Source organism: Petromyzon marinus, chromosome 49 (assembly GCF_048934315.1).
Source record: "Petromyzon marinus isolate PM22_M1 ecotype Great Lakes invasive population chromosome 49, UKy_Petmar_22M1.pri1.0, whole genome shotgun sequence".
NCBI lineage: Eukaryota > Metazoa > Chordata > Hyperoartia > Petromyzontiformes > Petromyzontidae > Petromyzon > Petromyzon marinus.
Genome location: NC_133715.1, coordinates 6,037,593 through 6,055,320, shown reverse-complemented (window position 1 = coordinate 6,055,320; position 17,728 = coordinate 6,037,593).

The window sequence follows — 17,728 nt, the reverse complement described above, 5'->3', positions numbered from 1 at the left end:
GATGGTGTGTGTGTGTGCTGTGGTGATGGTGTGTGTGTGGTGATGGTGTGTGTGTGTGGGGTGATGGTGTGTGTGTGTGTGTGTTGATGGTGTGTGTGTGTGGTGATGGTGTGTGTGTGTGGGGGTGATGGTGTGTGTGTGTGTGCTGTGGTGATGGTGTGTGTGTGTGGTGATAGTGTGTGTGTGGTGATGGTGTGTGTGTGGTGTGTGTGGTGATGGTGTGTGTGTGTGAAAGCGAGTGTGTATCTGAGTGTATGTGAGTGTGTCTATGAGTGAGTGAGTGAAAATGAGTATGTATATGATTGTGTGGGAGTAAGAGTGTGTGACTTGAGCGAGAGACTGAGCGAGAGAGTGTGTGGGTGAGATTAAAAACTGATTCCCTTACAACTGCTTTTCGTGTTTAGTTTGTTGTCCTTTCCCCCGCACCTCCAATTAGCACGGTTGGCTCCGTACGGTGCGAAAGAAGTTCAACATACATCCAGAGAGTGTGAGTCAGAGAGAGAGAGAGTGTGACAGCGAGAGAGTGTGACAAAGTGAGTGAAAGAGGGAGTTATATGTCCGCGTGTCTGGCCTCGAGGCTTCGCCACTCCGCGCCGAATCTGAAAACGCCCACCGCGCTCCCTTCTCCCCCTCTCTCCCCTCTCACTTCTCCCCCTCTCTCCCCTCTCACTTCTCCACCTCTCTCCCCTCTCACTTCTACCCCTATCTCCCCTCTCACTTCTCCCCCTCTCTCCCCACGCTCCCTCTCTCCCCCTCTCTCCCCTCTCCCTTCTCCCCCTCTCTCCCCTCTCCCTTCTCCCCCTCTCTCCCCTCTCACTTCTCCCCCTCTCTCCCCTCTCACTTCTCCCTCTCTCTCCCCACGCTCCCTCTCTCCCCCACTCTCCCATCTCCCCCAACTCTCCCCTCGCTCCCTTCCTCTCCTCCTCTCTCCCAGGTCGCCTTTGCTGAAGAGTCGATGCTGTTTCATGTCTTTTCAGCGGGTTCAGCTCCTCGTTAAATAAAGGAGACCACTACTCTCCCGATTATCTTCTCCCCCTCCTCTTTCATCCCTCTCTCCACTCGCCCCCTTCCCCAATCTCTCCATTCTCCCCATCTTCCTTCTTACACAACTCTCTCTTCCACCCCCCCCCTCCACCAACCCCACCGTCTCTCCCCTCTCTTCCCTGTCTCCCCATCTCCCCCGTCCCCTGTCTCTCTCCTCCCCACCTCTCCCCATCCCTCTCCTCTTCCCCTCCTCCCCCCACAGTCTCTCCAGTCTCCTGCTTCTCAGCCAATAGCGAGGCACTTCTCTCTCCCCCGAGTTCCCAGTGGGAATCTCGGTGCCCCGGGAATCCTCAAGTTCCCCGCAGCGGCGACCACGCTCGCATCCCGGCTCCCAGCATCATCCCTGGGGGGTGGCGGGGGTTTAGGGGGGTGAGGAAGAGGGAGCAAGGGGGGCCTTGGGGGTGTCTCGGCTGTGTTACTTGTTTGGGGGGGGGGGAATCCTGGACTGGGACAACCAACACATCGACCGTGAGGAGCAAGTAAGTTTCACTGCGCGCACTGCTGAGGTTCAACAGGTCCGCTAGAGCAATCCTCTTGTGCGCTCCGTCGCAGACTGTGAGCACATACTCGTGCGGTTGTGTTGCATTCAGACACACAATCAAACACACAATCACACACTCACACAATCACACACTCACACAATCACACAATCACACACTCGTGCGGTTGTGTTGCATTCAGACACACACCACACACACAATCACACACTCACACACCACACACTCACACAATCGTGCGGTTGTGTTGCATTCAGACACACACCACTCACACAATCACACACACACAATCACACACACACAATCACACACTCGTGCAGTTGTGTTGCATTCAGACACACACCACACACACTCACTCACACAATCACACACTCGTCAGACACACACACCACACACTCACACAATAACACACTCGTGTGATTGTGTTGCATTCAGACACACCACACACTCACTCACACAATCACACACTCTCGTGTGATTGTGTGAGTGTGTGGTGTGTGTGCGGTGTGAGTGTGTGTGGTGTGAGTGTGTGTGGTGTGTGTGTGTCTGAATGCAACACAATCACTCGTGTGATTGTGTTGTTTGTGTGAGTGTGATTGTGTGAGTGAGTGTGTGTGGTGTGAGTGTGTGTGAGTGAATGTGTGTGTGATGTGAGTGAGTGTGTGTGGTGTGTGAGTGTGGTGTGTGAGTGTGTGTGGTGTGTGTGTGTGAGTGTGTGTGTGTATGGTGTGTGTGTTGTGTGTGTGGTGTGTGTATGGTGTGTGTGTTGTGTGTGAGTGTGTATGGTGTGTGTGAGTGTGTTGTGTGTGTGTGAGTGTGTTGTGTGTGTGTCTGAATGCAACACCGAGTGACAATTATCTGAAGCAGTCCTGGGCCTCCCCCCGGCAGATCAACTCGGTATCGAGTGAGTAGCTGCTGCCGTGGTGTAAACGTCGCCGCTAGGGAGACAAAGGCGGCCGGGCGTGTTGCTTGCCACTCACGACCCTCGCGTGCCGTGCCGGCCTTCGTAGGTGCTACTGCTGCTGCTGTTCGTTAACGGCACTTGCCACAAAGTCTGCTAAGTCTGCAAGTGGGGGGGGGGGGCTCTTTGTGAGCGGTTGTGTGCGGCACAAGTCCTCGCCAACCACCCTTGCCCCAGCACTCCGTGGAAGGCTACACGGGCGATCTCTGTCTTGGTGTGCACGAGTTAATGCGTGTATATATTAATGTGTCAGTGTGTGTTTGTGTACCGCTTATTGATGTGTTCTGAGCTCTCACGGGAAACCATTATGCCACCAAAACAACACAGACATACAGAAAAAAACAAAGATCACCCGTATAGCCTTAATAGACTGTAGGGGCAAGTGCTGTTAGCGAGCACCTATAAAGGCCGGCACGGCATACGAGGGGGTGGGTGGCCAGCACCACACCCGGCCGCCTTTGTCTCCCTGGTGGCGATGTTTTATACGCCGCACCGAGTACTAATTTAAGGCTGAGCCAAGTTAGGTATTCGCCACTATTTTTGTTCGTGAGCGGGAATCGAACCTGGGTTTGCAGGTTCGTAGCACAGCGCGCGAACCGCTACACTACCGCTCACCACACAAACACACACACTGGCACACACAGAGACACACACAGACATGCACACAGACATACACACAGAAACACACACAGACACACACATACACACACACAAAGACAACAACAACCGCCATTCGCCACTAAGTGGCGGTGACGTCACCACGATGCTTGTGCCAGGCCATGTGCACCTTGAGGCCACGTGAAGTGTCGAACGCCCGCTGGCAGGAGGTCACGGGGCAGACCCAGGTGCCACGGGTCGACTGACTAAGATGACTGAGATGAATGGCTGATGCACCACCTGTGCCCCCTACTGTGCCAACCTGCTGTGCTTTAGCCACCCGGCGCTCCGCTCGTTGTTGTGAGCGTCGCTCCTCCACCCTCCGTTGTTGTTGGAGGGCGACTGCCTCCAACTGCCCAGTAGCATCCTTCACGAGCCTCCTCCACAGAGGCCGATCTTGACACCGCTGGTACCAGTCATCGGCAAGTCCACTCAGCTCCACGTCCTCCTGTACCACATCTCTTCTCTATCCCGTACCGCGCTCGTTTAGCCCCCTCGATCCGGCCGAACAAAAGCTGTTTAGGCATGCGGTGGCTGGGCATGCGGGCTACATGACCCAGCCACGCAAAGACACACACAAACAGACACACACACAAACAGACACACACAGAGACAGACACACACACACAGGCAGACACACACAGAGACAGACACACACAGAGACACACACACAGAGACAGATACACACACAGACAGACACACACACCCTTACACACGCACGCCCTCAGTCTGAGCGAGATGAAAGTTGTGGAGGAATTAATCACGTGGTCGTCTCTGTACAGCGGCCCTGTGGCACTCAGGATGACATTGAAGGATGTGGTGGTGGTGGTTTAGGTGCGTGATGACCCGACAGTCTCTTAAAGGCTACACGGGGGATCTTTGCCTTTGCTTTGCATGTATCGAGAAGATGGATGATGCTGATGATGATGGAGGTGGTGGTGTATCGGCCTTTATAGGTGCTGCTCGCTAACAGCACTTGCCCCAACAGTCTCTTAAAGGCTACACGAGGGATCTTTGTCTCTTCGTCCATCTACGTGATGTGTGTTGATGATGGTTACGTTGATGTCGATCTCTGCATGTTTAATAGATTTACGTTCTATATTAAATAACACACGCAATTAAATACCGTCGTACAAATATAAAAAAAACAGACGTCTGTAATCAGTTGAACGGTGATGATGGTTTAAACAGAACCACATACCGGGGCACGTAATTGATCACGTGGGCCCAATTAGCTCGGGGGGGGGGGGGGCGGGTGGTGCAGGGGTCCCCTGAACTAACCGAGGGGGGCCGAGGGGATACCCGTCCTGGCCCATCCTCACAACCTCCCCGACGGAGGTGACTCTTCAACTGTTCATCTGCCTAGTCAAGAATCAATGTTATTGTCATCAGGGCCCCGTGGTGTAACGGGCAGTCTCCAACTCACATCATCCACTATGCCCCTCTCATGGCCTCTCTGTTTACGTGCTATGGAGTAGGGCCATTGCCCGAAACGTCGCCTATTAAATATTTTGTTTGTTTTGTACGGCCGCACACTCAGTGTTGTTGTTATTGACGAGTTGTTGTTTGTTTGTGAATCACTGCCAAAGCAGCAGCAGCAGCAGCATCACTAACGTTTATTTAAAAAAAAATACATATAAAGTTGTGGGTACGTACGGTGCGAAAGAAGCTCAACATACAAGCAAAGGTGCGGCCCCTGCAAGTGCGTGCCCATGCCACTGCTGGCTGAAGGGGCCTGTGGTTTACTCTTCCTTGGACGAACGCCTTGGCCGAGGTGGGAGTTCCAACACTTCGCCACCCCACCACAAGCGACCCGCACATCTGAGACGACCGCCGTGTGGACAGCCGATTGAGGAAGGAGAGGAGAGGGGATGGGAGGAGATTTAAGAAACTTCCAGCGTTATTTCAGCATGCCGCGCCGAGAAATCGAATCGAACCGGCCTGCCTCTGCAATTGCCTGTGGAGTATGGTCGACATAACCCCCCCCACCCCAACACGGTCATCAACGGCGTGGAGAGGCGCTCATCCAGCAGTGGATCGAGGAATGCGCAACGCGTGAGTGAGATGAGTCGGGTAGGGGGCGGGGTGTAGCAGTGTGCGAGCTGCGTCTACGCCGAGCAGCAGCCACAACAAAGACCCCCCCCCCTGGCCCCACCCCCCCTGGCCCCCATAGCCCCCAACCCCCCTAGCCCCCAACCCCCCGCGATGACTTCACCCCCCTCCAACCCCTCCCCTCGTCCAACGCCCCCACCCCGCCACCTACAACACCGCCCACCCCCCCTTCAGCTGCTAAATTTGGCGTCTTGCGTTATTTTAATAATTTTATTATTCTGTTAAATACCCCCCAGCCCCCACCCTCCATCCCCCCCCCACAACACCGCACCCGCCCCTCTCGGCGCGGGCCCAGTCTCACGTAGGGGTGGCTGCGTCTGCGAGTGAGCGGGCTGTGGTGTGGGGGGGGGGTGTTATGTGTGCTGGGGGTGGTGTGGTGAGATCCGTGGTATGGTGAGGCTCTTCGTGGTGTGCTGAGCCTCATCATGGTGTGGCGATGCCCGTCGTGTAGTGTGACCTTGGTGTGGCGAGACCCATCATGGTGTAGTGAGCCCCATCATGGTGTGGCGATTCCAGTGGTGTGGTGAGACCCATCATGGTGTGGTGAGACCCTTCATGGTGTGTTGATCCCCGTGGTGTAGTGAGACCCTTCATGGTGTGGTGAGAGTTGATTCATCATGGTGTGGCGATCCCCGTGGTGTGGTGAGACCCATCACGGTGTGGTGACACCCATCATGATGTCGCCAGAATCCATCATGGTTTGGCGAGCCTCATCGTGGTGTGCCGTTGCCCGTGGTGTGGTGTGACCCGTGGTGCGGCGAGTCCCATCATGGTGTGGTGAGACCCTTCATGGTGTGGTGAGACCCGTTGTGTGCCGAGCCCCATCGCGGTGTGGTGGTGTGGCCCACGGTGTGGTCGTGAGTTCCATGGTGTGGCCGTGAGTTCCATGGTGTGGCCGTACAAATAATCTCTCTCATTAATCGCCTTCGTCCGTGCGCGCGACTCCACGAGGCGGCCCTAGGCCATTGTGAGCCTAGGGGCAGATGTGCCATTGTTGTTGTGGTCTATTGTAGACCCCTCCTCCTCCGCCTTGCTTTTGTGAGGACAAATGTGGGGATGAGGGCTGATGATGGCGGTGATGGGGGGTGGAGGCGGTGTTGGGGGTGGAGATGGAGATGGGGTTGGAGACGGTGATGGGGGTGGAGATGGGGTTGGAGACGGTGATGGGGTTGGAGGTGGTGATGGGGTTGGAGGCGGTGATGGGGGGTGGAGGCGGTGATGGGGGTGGAGATGGGGTTGGAGACGGTGATGGGGGATGGAGGCGGTGATGGGGGTGGAGATGGGGTTGGAGACGGTGATGGGGTTGGAGACGGTGATGGGGTTGGAGGCGGTGATGGGGGGTGGAGGCGGTGATGGGTGGTGGAGGTGGAGATGGGGTTGGAGGCGGTGATGGGGTTGGAGGTGGTGATGGGGTTGGAGGCGGTGATGGGGGGTGGAGGCGGTGATGGGGGTGGAGGCGGTGATGGGGGTGGAGGCGGTGATGGGGGTGGAGGCGGTGATGGGGGTGGAGGCGGTGATGGCGGTGGTGATGCTGCAAGAGCGGCAGTGATGGTGAGGGAGTGGTGGCGCAGTGGTCGGCGCACTGCGCCAAGAACCCAGCCCCCAGGGTTCGATTCCCGCTTCACGGCCACAATCCGTGATAGTCGAACCTGTCCTGTGGATCCCGTGGGTCGACGCGGCCTCAAATGAGTGGCGCAGCCGTGTGAACCATCAGCGCCGGGGAGACAAAGGCGGCCGACCGTGGTTCCGACCCCCCCTCTCCCCACCCTGACATGCGTCGGCATCGCTCTTGCTTTAACGGCCAGGCAGATCTTTGTCTTCAGTGATGGTGGTGGGGTTTTGGAGACGTTAGGGGGGAGGGGGGTCCTGTGACGTTCCGTGCGGAGGATGGGGTTAGGGTTATTATGTCTCGGAGCGCAGCTGCTCCGTGGGGTGTTGTGGGGTAGGTGGGGGGGGGTGAAGTGAGACAAAGGCGGCCGCGAGAGGAAGCGTGCATCGGGGACAAAAGGCGTGGGGGTGAGGGAATTCGAGAGAGTGGTGTGCCGGCCTGTGGTTCTGTGCAAGCACGTGTGTGTGTGTCTTTGAGTGTGGGTCGTGTAATGGTTAGCGCGCTGCGCTACGAACCTGGCGACCCGAGTTCGATTCCTGCTCACGGCCAACACCGGTGACGATTATCTGAACCGGTCCTGGGCCTCCCCTAGGTCGACCCAGCCTCAAATGAGTACCTGGTGCGGTGTGTAAACATCGCCACGAGGGAGAGAAAGGCGGCCGGGCGTGGTGTATGCTACCCACCCCCTCGTGTACAGTTCCGGCCTTCAAAGGTGCTCGCTAACAGTACTTGCCCCAACAGTCTGTTAAGGCTATACGGGGTATCTTTGTTTTGATATGTGTATCGGGAATTTTTCTCCTTTACTGACCTGGTCAAGGCCTACGATACCATAACTAGGTCAGGGCTCTGGGTTATCCTTCGTGATTTTGGGCTCACGATCCCTCTACTCGCAATCATTGAAGACCTTCATGATGGTGGGCAGGCCCGGGTTAAAGCTGCGCGGCCAGGAGTCAAACCTATTGTGTGTTCAGTCTGAGCGAGACGAGGCTTGTGGGGTGCGACAGGGCATGTCCTCTGACCCCCCCACACTATTTAATATATCCTTTTATCACGTCGTTTGAGACGTGATCTGTCCATCGCTCCACCGGAGGAATTTCCATCTTGTGCAGATACAATAGAAGGCGGATCGATGTCCGGGTGCGGTCAAGGGATGGCTCCCGATGTTGTGGCTATTTGATTTGTTGCACGGATGATCCCGTTTGGCCAGTTTCCCGGCTATCTTATAACACGGAAGATTCCCGTGGTGCTTGAGCACACCGACAACCAAAGAAACGAGATTGTATGTATGTTGAATTTCTTTCGCACCGTACGTAGTCAACAGTGAGTGGGTGAGTGTATTCATGGATATGTTGGACTTCTTTCGCACCCTACGTAGCCAACCGCCTGAATCGGAGATGCGGGGGACGAGTACACAAGGGCCCTCAAGGAATATTGTACAGCTAACAAACGAATGTAATACTGGTAGGAACCTCCTGGTTACACCAGCCCAAAGGGGATTATTGTGTCCGTCCGTCCGTCGTGCATCCAAAAATGGGAGGAGTGGGGCTGGGTGGAGAGGGGAGGGTGGGGAGGGGCTGGGTGGGGAGGGGCTGGGTGGGGATGGTGGGGAGGGGCTGGGTGGGGGGGTGGGGCTGGGTGGGGGGTGGGAGGGGTGAGGAGGGGCCCGTCACCCCGTGGTGCCCTTATAAAACTCAACGTTTAACCTACTCACGCCGGCTTGTGCTCGCCTTCACAGTCGGGCATATTTGCGGAATACACCACGTGGTGCCGCCGTTGACCCTGGCCATTGACCGAGCAACCCAACGTTCCTACCAGCTCCCTCCGCAGGAACGTGTTTTAACGGTCGTAAACAAAAACGGTGAAAATATAACACGATTGCAAGAGGCGGCGGATAAAGTTAGGTTCAGGTGTCGGTATTGGTCAACCATGATGATTAACACGTAGGCTTTCGAGACTAATATCATGCATAATACAGTTTTTCTTGGGGGTTTGATGGTTTCTTTGGGTTAGATATTTACACGATCTAACCCCCAAAAGCCCTATATTGTGCGTGATGATCTGGTATACGGCATTGCTGCTCACTCTGAGAAGGAGTTAGAGACCCCCTCTGGAAGAACATCTGCGCTGGTTTAAAACATTGAGGCTGGCCTGCATAGATCATCCATCCTGGGTTTCACCAGGCCGGATTTGTGTGAGGAGCTCGCAGATCCTTGAAAGATCTGGACACATCGGTGAGCTCCTCCAGCAGGCGAGGAGGCTGCGTTGGCTGTATCGGTCATGTCGCCTGCATGCTCAGCCACCGCGTGCCCAAGCAGCTTTTGTTTGGCCGGATAGAGGGGTCGAAACTGGCGCGGCACGGGATAGAGAAGAGATGGGGTACAGGGGGATGTGGAGCTGAGTGGACTTGTCGATGACCGTACCAGCGGTGTCGCGATCGGCCACTGTGGAGGAGGCTCGTGAAGGACGCCGCTGCTGCTGGGCAGTTGGAGGCAGTCGCCCTCCAGCAACAGCGGAGGGCAGAGGAGCGACGCTCACAACAACGAGCGGATAAAGCACAGCAAGTTGGCACATGTGGGGCATTTGCCAGTCATCTCAGTCAATCAATCCATGGCACCTGGGTCTGGTCCCTGAACTCCTGCCAGCAGCGAGCATTTGACAGTCCAATTGGCCTCACAGTGCACCTTGCCTGGCACAAGCGCCGTGGTGACGTACCCGCATTTATTGGCGAACGACGGTTGTTGTTGTCGTCGTGTGTGTGTCTGTACTCTGGCCGTGTTTTATACCGAAGTGTGGGGGGGAGTGGGGGGAGGGGGCGTGGGGGGGTCTCTCCCCACGTACGCACCCGGGGGGGTCTGCAGGGCCAGGTGTCTCACACCCTCCCCCCCCCACGCCCCCCACCCCCCGCATCTCCCACGCCCCCCCACCCCCCGCATCTCCCACGCCCCTCCTCCATCACTCATGCCCCTCCCCCCATACCCTCCCCTCACCCCTTGTCCCGACCCCCCACTCCAACCCTACAACGCCAAGACAAATAGAAACCCCGTATAGCCTCGAACGACTTTTGGGACAAGTGCTGTTAGCGAGCACCTGTGAAGTCCGCCACGGCGCACGAGGGGGTGGGTGGCCCAGGACCGATTCAGATATTCTTCACCGATATTGTCCGTGAGCGGGAATCGAACTCGTGCGCCGGGTTCGTAGCGCTAACCGCTGCACCACCGCTCCCCTCCACAACCCTCCAACACCCCTCCCACTCCCCTCCTCACCACTCCCCTCCCTCCCACTCCCCTCCTCACCACTCCCCTCCCCACCACTCCCCTCCCCACCACTCCCCTCCTCACCACTCCCCTCCTCACCACTCCCCTCCCCACCACTCTCCTCCCCACCACTCCCCTCCCCACCACTCCCATGCCCCTCCCTTGCCCCCTACCGCCACTTCCATGAAGTCTCCATCAAGGCGCCTCGCGCGTGCACATCACGTGGCGCAAATCGATGTTTGGGTGGGCCTCCCCTAGGTCAACTCGGCCTTAAATGGGCTACCCGGCGCGGTGTGCACACTGACAAAGGCGGCCGGGCGTGGGTTCCGAGCCGCCTTCACAGGTGCCGCTCGCTCGCAGCAACTTGCCCCAACAGTCTGCGAAGGATGCGCGGTGGGGGATCTTTGTCGCTGTGTGTGTGTGAGAGTAAAGTGTGTGTGTGTGTGCGCGTGAGTGTAAGTAACGTGTGCGCGTGTGTGAGTAAAGTGTGTGTGTGTGCGCGTGTGTAAGTAACGTGTGCGCGTGTGTGCGCGTGTGTGCCCGGCTGTCGTCATGGTAACGCTTTGAGAGCCGCTCGTGAAGATGAGAAGCAAGAGTTGGGGGGGGGGTAGGATTGGGAGAGTTTGCGAGAGTCGGTGATGGGGGTGGAGGTCGCCCTCTGCGCCCCCGCCCCCCCAGGAAACCCAGGGGGTGGGGCGAGCTCCGCGTGTTGTGAGTCAGGGAGCGGTCTGCGGTGTCTTGGAGACGTCACCCTCACCATCCCCATCGCCGTCCCATCGCCATCACTATCCCCGTCACGATCCCATCACTATCCCCATCACTAACCCCATCACTATACTATCACTCACCCCATCACGATACTATCACTAACCCCATCACTATCCCCGTCACGATCCCATCACTATCCCCATCACTAACCCCATCACGATACTATCACTAATCCCATCACTATCCCCGTCACGATCCCATCACTATCCCCATCACTAACCCCATCACGATACTATCACTAACCCCATCACTATCCCCGTCACGATCCCATCACTATCCCCATCACTAACCCCATCACGATACTATCACTAACCCCATCACTATCCCCGTCACGATCCCATCACTATCCCCACCACTAACTCAATCACGATACTATCACTAACCCCATCACTAACCCCGTCACGATCCCCGTCACTAACTCCATCACTATCGCCATCATGATCTCATCACTATCCCCGTCACGATCCCATCACTAAGCCCATCACTAACCCCATCACTATCCCCATCACAACACCAACACTAACCCCATCACTATCGCCATCAATATCCCCGTCACGATACCATCACGATCCCAATCACTATCCCCATCACTAACCCCATCACTATCCCCATCACTAATCCCATCACTATCCCCATCACGATACCATCACTACCCCCATCACTATCGCCATCAATATCCCCGTCACGATTCAATCACGAACACCGTCACTAACACCATCACTAACCCCATCACAATCCCATCACTATCCCCGTCACGATCCCATCACTATCCCCATCACTAACCCCATCACTATCACCATCACAATCCCATCACTATCCCCGTCACGATCCCATCACTAAGCCCATCACTATCCCCATCACTAACCCCATCACTATCCTCATCATGATCCCATCACTATCCCAAATCACTATCCCCATCACTATCCCCATCACTAACCCCATCACTATCCCCATCACTAACCCCATCACTATCCCCATCACTAACCCCATCACTATCCCCATCACTAACCCAATCACGATACCATCACGAACCCCATCACTATCGCCATCAATATCCCCGTCACGATTCAATCACTAACCCCATCACAATCCCATCACTATCCCCGTCACGATCCCATCACTAAGCCCATCACTATCCCCATCACTAACCCCATTGCTATCACCATCACAATCCCATCACTATCCCCGTCACGATCCCATCACAAACCCCATCGCTATCCCCATCACTATCACCATCACTATCCAAATCACTTTCCCCATCACGATCCCATCACCGAACCCATCGCTATCCCAATCGCTATCCCGACGACTATCGGCATCGTGACTGGATGGCTGGTGGAGCAGTGGGCATTTGAGTTTCATTCCGCCGCTCGCCGCCTTCTCCCAGCGGAGCTGTCAATCCCCCGCTCCCACGGTGGATGGGGGGGGGGAGGCTGCTGCCATCAGCAGCCTGGGAGAGGGGAACCCTCCCCCCGCGCTCCGAACCGGCGTGGCGCAAGCGTCTCGCCACCATCGCCACCATCATCTCAGTCGCTCCGCCTACAGTCGCCACAGTGCGGGAAACGAGAATAGGGAATGAACCCAAAGCAGCATCATCAGCAGCACTGCGCCTGCAATCACACCCGGAGTGATCGTCATCATCAGCAGCACTGCGCCTGCAATCACACCCGAAGTGATCACCATCATCAGCAGGACTACTGCGCCTGCAATCACACCCGGAGTGATCGTCATCATCAGCAGCACTGCGCCTGCAATCACACCCGAAGTGATCACCATCATCAGCAGGACTACTGCGCCTGCAATCACACCCGGAGTGATCATCATCATCAGTAGCACTGCGCCTGCAATCACACCTGGAGTGATCATCATCATCAGCAGCACTGCGCCTGTAATCACACTCGGAGTGATCATCATCAGCAGCACTGCGCCTGCAATCACACCTGGAGTGATCGTCATCATCATCATCAGCAGCACTGCTCCTGCAATCACACCCGGAGTGATCATCATCATCAGCAGCAGTGCGCCTGCAATCACACCCGAAGTGATCACCATCATCAGCAGCACTTCTGCGCCTGCAATCACACCCGGAGTCATTATCATCATCAGTAGCACTGCGCCTGCAATCACACCTGGAGTGATCATCATCATCAGCAACACTGCGCCTGTAATCGCACTCGGAGTGATCATCATCAGCAGCACTGCGCCTGCAATCACACCTGGAGTGATCGTCATCATCATCATCATCAGCAGCACTGCTCCTGCAATCACACCCGGAGTGATCATCATCATCAGCAGCAGTGCGCCTGCAATCACACTCGGAGTGATCATCATCATCATCAGTAGCACTGCGCCTGCAATCACACCCGGAGTTATCATCATCAGCAGCAGCAGCACTGCGCCTGCAATCACACCCGGAGTGATTATAATCATCAGCACTGCGCCTGCAATCACACCCGGAGTGATCATCACCATCATCAGCAACCATGATAAATCCCCTGCTGGATGAATGCCCCTCCAAGCTGCCGCCGTCACCTCTCGAGATCATGCGGTGAAGCAATCCGCCCAACACCTTCACACACGAACTGATTGACAATTATGCTGCTGATACTGCTGATGATGACGATGCCGCTGCTGCTACTGCTGTTGATATCGCGAGCAATGCGAACGCACACGGTGTCTCAGCCCCGGTGTCTCTGGGCTCCGTTGGTTGCCGGCGAGTAGCGAGGTTTATCGGCCACCACCTCGGACGATCCCTGGGCGTTGCAGCCATCACCAGAAGCGAAGGACGCGTGGGCCCTTGACGTCACGTGTCTGATTGCGTAGGCGCGGTGGCTTTGCAGCGCGGCGGGGGGGGCTCGTCGTAAAGAGGGGGGGGGGCTCATCGTAAAGAGGGGCGGGGGGCTCGTCGTAAAGAGGGAGGGGGGGGGGCTGCGTGTGTGGGGGAGCGGTGGGGGAGCGGTTAGCGCGCTGCGATACGAACCCGGCGTGTGCCGTTACCGGCCGTCATAGGTGCTCGCTAACAGCACTTGCCCCAAAAGTATGTGGAGGCTACACGGGGGGGCGGGGATCTTTGTCTTGTAATGTGTGAGTGGTGTGAGTGGTGGGTTGTTGTGTACGTGCGTTCTGGTACGAGTGTCGGGAGGGGTGGTGTAATCACAACTTCTGGCGATGAATCGCGCATCATCATCATCAACCTCATCATCCTCATTAACCTCATCATCCTCCTCATCACCATCAACCTCATCATCCTCATCGTCCTCATCATCGACAACGATGCGAGTGCGCACGGGCGACCTGAGTTTGATTCCCGATCAAAGCCAACATCAGTGACGAATATGTGAACCGGTCCCGTGCCTCCCCTAGGTCGACTCAGCCTTAAATGGGTACCTGATTCAGTGTGTATCCACCGACAGCAGTGGGGAGACAAAGGCGGCTGGGAGTGGTTTATCAGGGCACACCCACCTCCTGGCGCAACGCGCGTCGGCACCTAACAAGCCCTCGATAGCAGCGCTTGCTCCGACAGTCCATTAACGCTGTGGGGGGGGGGGGGGTGACCTCTGTCTCTGTGCGAGTGCGAAGGGGGGGGGGGGGTGGTGAATGGCGTGGCCGTGTCCGAGTGTCGTGCGGGGAGCCGGGAGTCACGATGTGTCTACGGTGTGTGCCGCGGTGCGCACCGAACTTGGCCCACCCGAGTTCGATTCCCGTTCACGGCCCAACATCAGTGACGGGAATGTTGGGAATCGGTCCTGGGCCTCCCCTAGGTCGACTCAACCTCAAATAAGTATCTGTTGGGGTGTGTGTGTGTGGAGCGGTGGCGTAGTGGTTAGCACGCTGCACTACAAATCTGCCAACGCGAGTTCAATTCCCTCTCACGACCAACAACAGTGTTGAATGTATGAACTCGTCCAGGTCGAATCAGCCTCAAATGGGTACCTGGTGCGGTGTGTAAAAACATCGCCACTGGGGAGACAAAAGCGGCCGGGCGTGGTGCTGGACACCCACCCCCTGGTGTACCGTCTCAGCCTTCATAGGTGCTCGCTAACAGCACTCGCCCCAACAGTCTGTTAAGGCGATGATGGGGAATCTTAGTTTTGTATAAGCCAGTGGGGTAGCCGTCTCTCTGTGCGTATCTGAGAGCGGTGTGGCTCGATCTGTCTGCGTGTGTGTGTGTGTGTCTACGTTGTGGCTAATTCCCTGTCTCCCTTTGAATGTTGTGGCCGGCCCTGTCTCTGTGCACAGGAGGAAGTGGTGCCGGCGAGACTTGCTTCAACACGCCCGCCACTGCCCCCTAAGTGTGTGCTCGCCTCTTCTTAAGTGCGTAACTCACGACCTCCCCTGTGCCTCCTCCTACTCCCCCCCCCACGTCCACACCCCGACCCTAACTTCTTCCCCGAATCGTCCCAGTCTTCAGTGCGCGTTCAGTCCGTTACAGGCGGGCAGTGCGGGGTGCGTGTATCGGGCGTGGTGCTGGCCACATCGTTCCCTTGTGTACGGTTGCGGCCTGAATAGGTGCTTGCTTTACAGCACTTGCCCTAACGGAACAGTGCGTTAAGTCTCTGCAGGGTATCTTTGTCTTTCTGTGTGTGCCTATGTTGTTCGGGGTGAGTTGCTGTGTGTGTGTGTGTGTTTAGGGTACGTTTGATCTGTGCTCGAGTAAAGGTAGGTCTATGTGTGTGTGTGTTTGTTGACAGGGAGCGGTGGCACAGTGGTTAGCGCACTGCGCTACGAAGCTCGGCCAATCGAGTTCCATTAACGACTACGGCCAACATCAGTGGCGAGTGTGTGTAAACATCGCCACTGGGGAGACAAAGGCGGTCGGGCGTGGCGCTGGCTACCCACCCCCTCGTGCGCCGAGCTGGCTTTATGTAGGTGCTCGCTAACAGCACTTGCCTTCGACAGTCTATGCAGGATACACGATTGATCATTGTCTTTGTATTCATCGTGGCCATAGTGAAGAGTGATTTCACGTGTGCGTATTGGGCGTGAATGTTTGTGTTGGTGTGTGTATCTTGGCCACTGCGCGTATTGTGTGTTTGTGTGTTTTGGTGTGAGTCTTGGGGTGTGTCTATGTCTGTGTGTAAGTAAATAACGAGGGTTTTATTTAGCGCCATTCACACAAGGCATCGGCGTGTGTGTAATGTGTGCGAGTGGTGTGTGCGAGTGGTGTGTGTGGTGGGTGTGAGGAGTGTGTGAGTGGTGGGGGTGCGTTGGTGGTGTGGGGAGCGGTAGTGTAGCGGTTAGCGCGCTGCGCTATGAACCCGGCGACCTGAGTTCAATTCCCGCTCACGGCCAACATTAGTGGCGATTATCTGAACCGGTCCTAGGTCGACTCAGTCCCAAATGAGTACCTGGTGCGGTGTTTAAACATCGCCTCTGGGAAACAAAGGTGGTCGAAGCCCGTGCCGGGCTTCGTAGGTGCTCGCTAACAGCACTCGCCCCAACATTCTGTTAAGACTATATAGGGGATCTTTGTCTTCGGTGTGTGTGAGTGGTGTGAGTGGTGTGAGTGGTGTGAGTGGTGTGAGTGGTGTGAGTGGTGTGAGTGGTGTGAGTGGTGTGAGTGGTGTGTTGTTGTGTACGTGCGTTTTGGTGCGAGTGTCGGGAGGGGGGGGGGTGTAATCACAACTTTGGCGATGAATCACACATCGTCATCATCCTCATCATCCTCATCGTCCTCATCATCAACAGCGAAGACCACCACGACCGCGGAGCTGGACGAGTTAAGGTGCCTCCCCTTCTCCTCTTCCTCTTTGATCACGTGTGTGGGGGGACACCCTGAACAAGTGGTGGCCCTCACCTCCCCGTGTCTTCGCGTCTCCTCCGTGTCCACGTCTCCCTCACCTGCCCCGCGTCCCCCTCCATGTCCTCCGCGTCTCCCTCACCTGCCCCGCGTCCCCCTCCGTGTCGCAGGCTCCTGGCGGAGGTGAGCGTCGTGCGGGGGGGGGAGGCGCCGTGGACCCCGGGGGCGACCTCCGCTGCGGACCCCGTCTCGCGCCCCGTGGTCCCCCTCAGGGTGACCCCGCACGCCCGAGGGATTCGCGTCACCGCCCGCGCCCACTCGGGGCGCCACGTGCTGGACTCGCGCCTGGACGCGGCAGGTGAGGGCGACCGGCCGCTCTCGGTGGAAGCTCGCGCGGTGGGTTTGAAGTGTGTGGTCAGTGGCAGGGCTAGAACTAGTGGCTGGTTAATGGCAGGGCTAGAACTAGTGGCTGGTTAGTGGCAGGGCTAGAACTAGTGGCTGGTTAGTGGCAGGGCTAGAACTAGTGGCTGGTTAATGGCAGGGCTAGAACTAGTGGCTGGTTAGTGGCAGGGCTAGAACTAGTGGCTGGTTAGTGGCAGGGCTAGAACTAGTGGCTGGTTAGTGGCAGGGCTAGAACTAGTGGCTGGTTAGTGGCAGGGCTATAACTAGTGGCTGGTTAATGGCAGGGCGAGAACTAGTGGCTGGTTAGGGGTTTGCGTCCCCCACGAACCGCTTGACCCCCCCCCCACCCCCACGAGGGGCTTCTCGCCGTCACTCGGCAATCTCAAGCGCCACCCAGGCCCGGCACGGACCACTCCACCGGTGACTCCGTGACTCTGTGACCCCCCCGCCCCCCCCGGTAGAGTGTGGACGAGTGGAGAGGAGGGGTGGGAGCTGCGTGGAGTGGGTGGGGGAGCGGGGGGAAGGGTGGAGACTCCGATTCCTCACAGAGACCGACGCAGACAGACTGCTGGGCTTCCTCGAGGTGAGTGGGTGGGTGAGTGAGCGGGTGAGAAGGTGGGTGAGAAAGTGAGTGGGTGGATGGGTCAGTGGGTGGGTGGGTGAGTGGCTCAATATGTGAGCAAG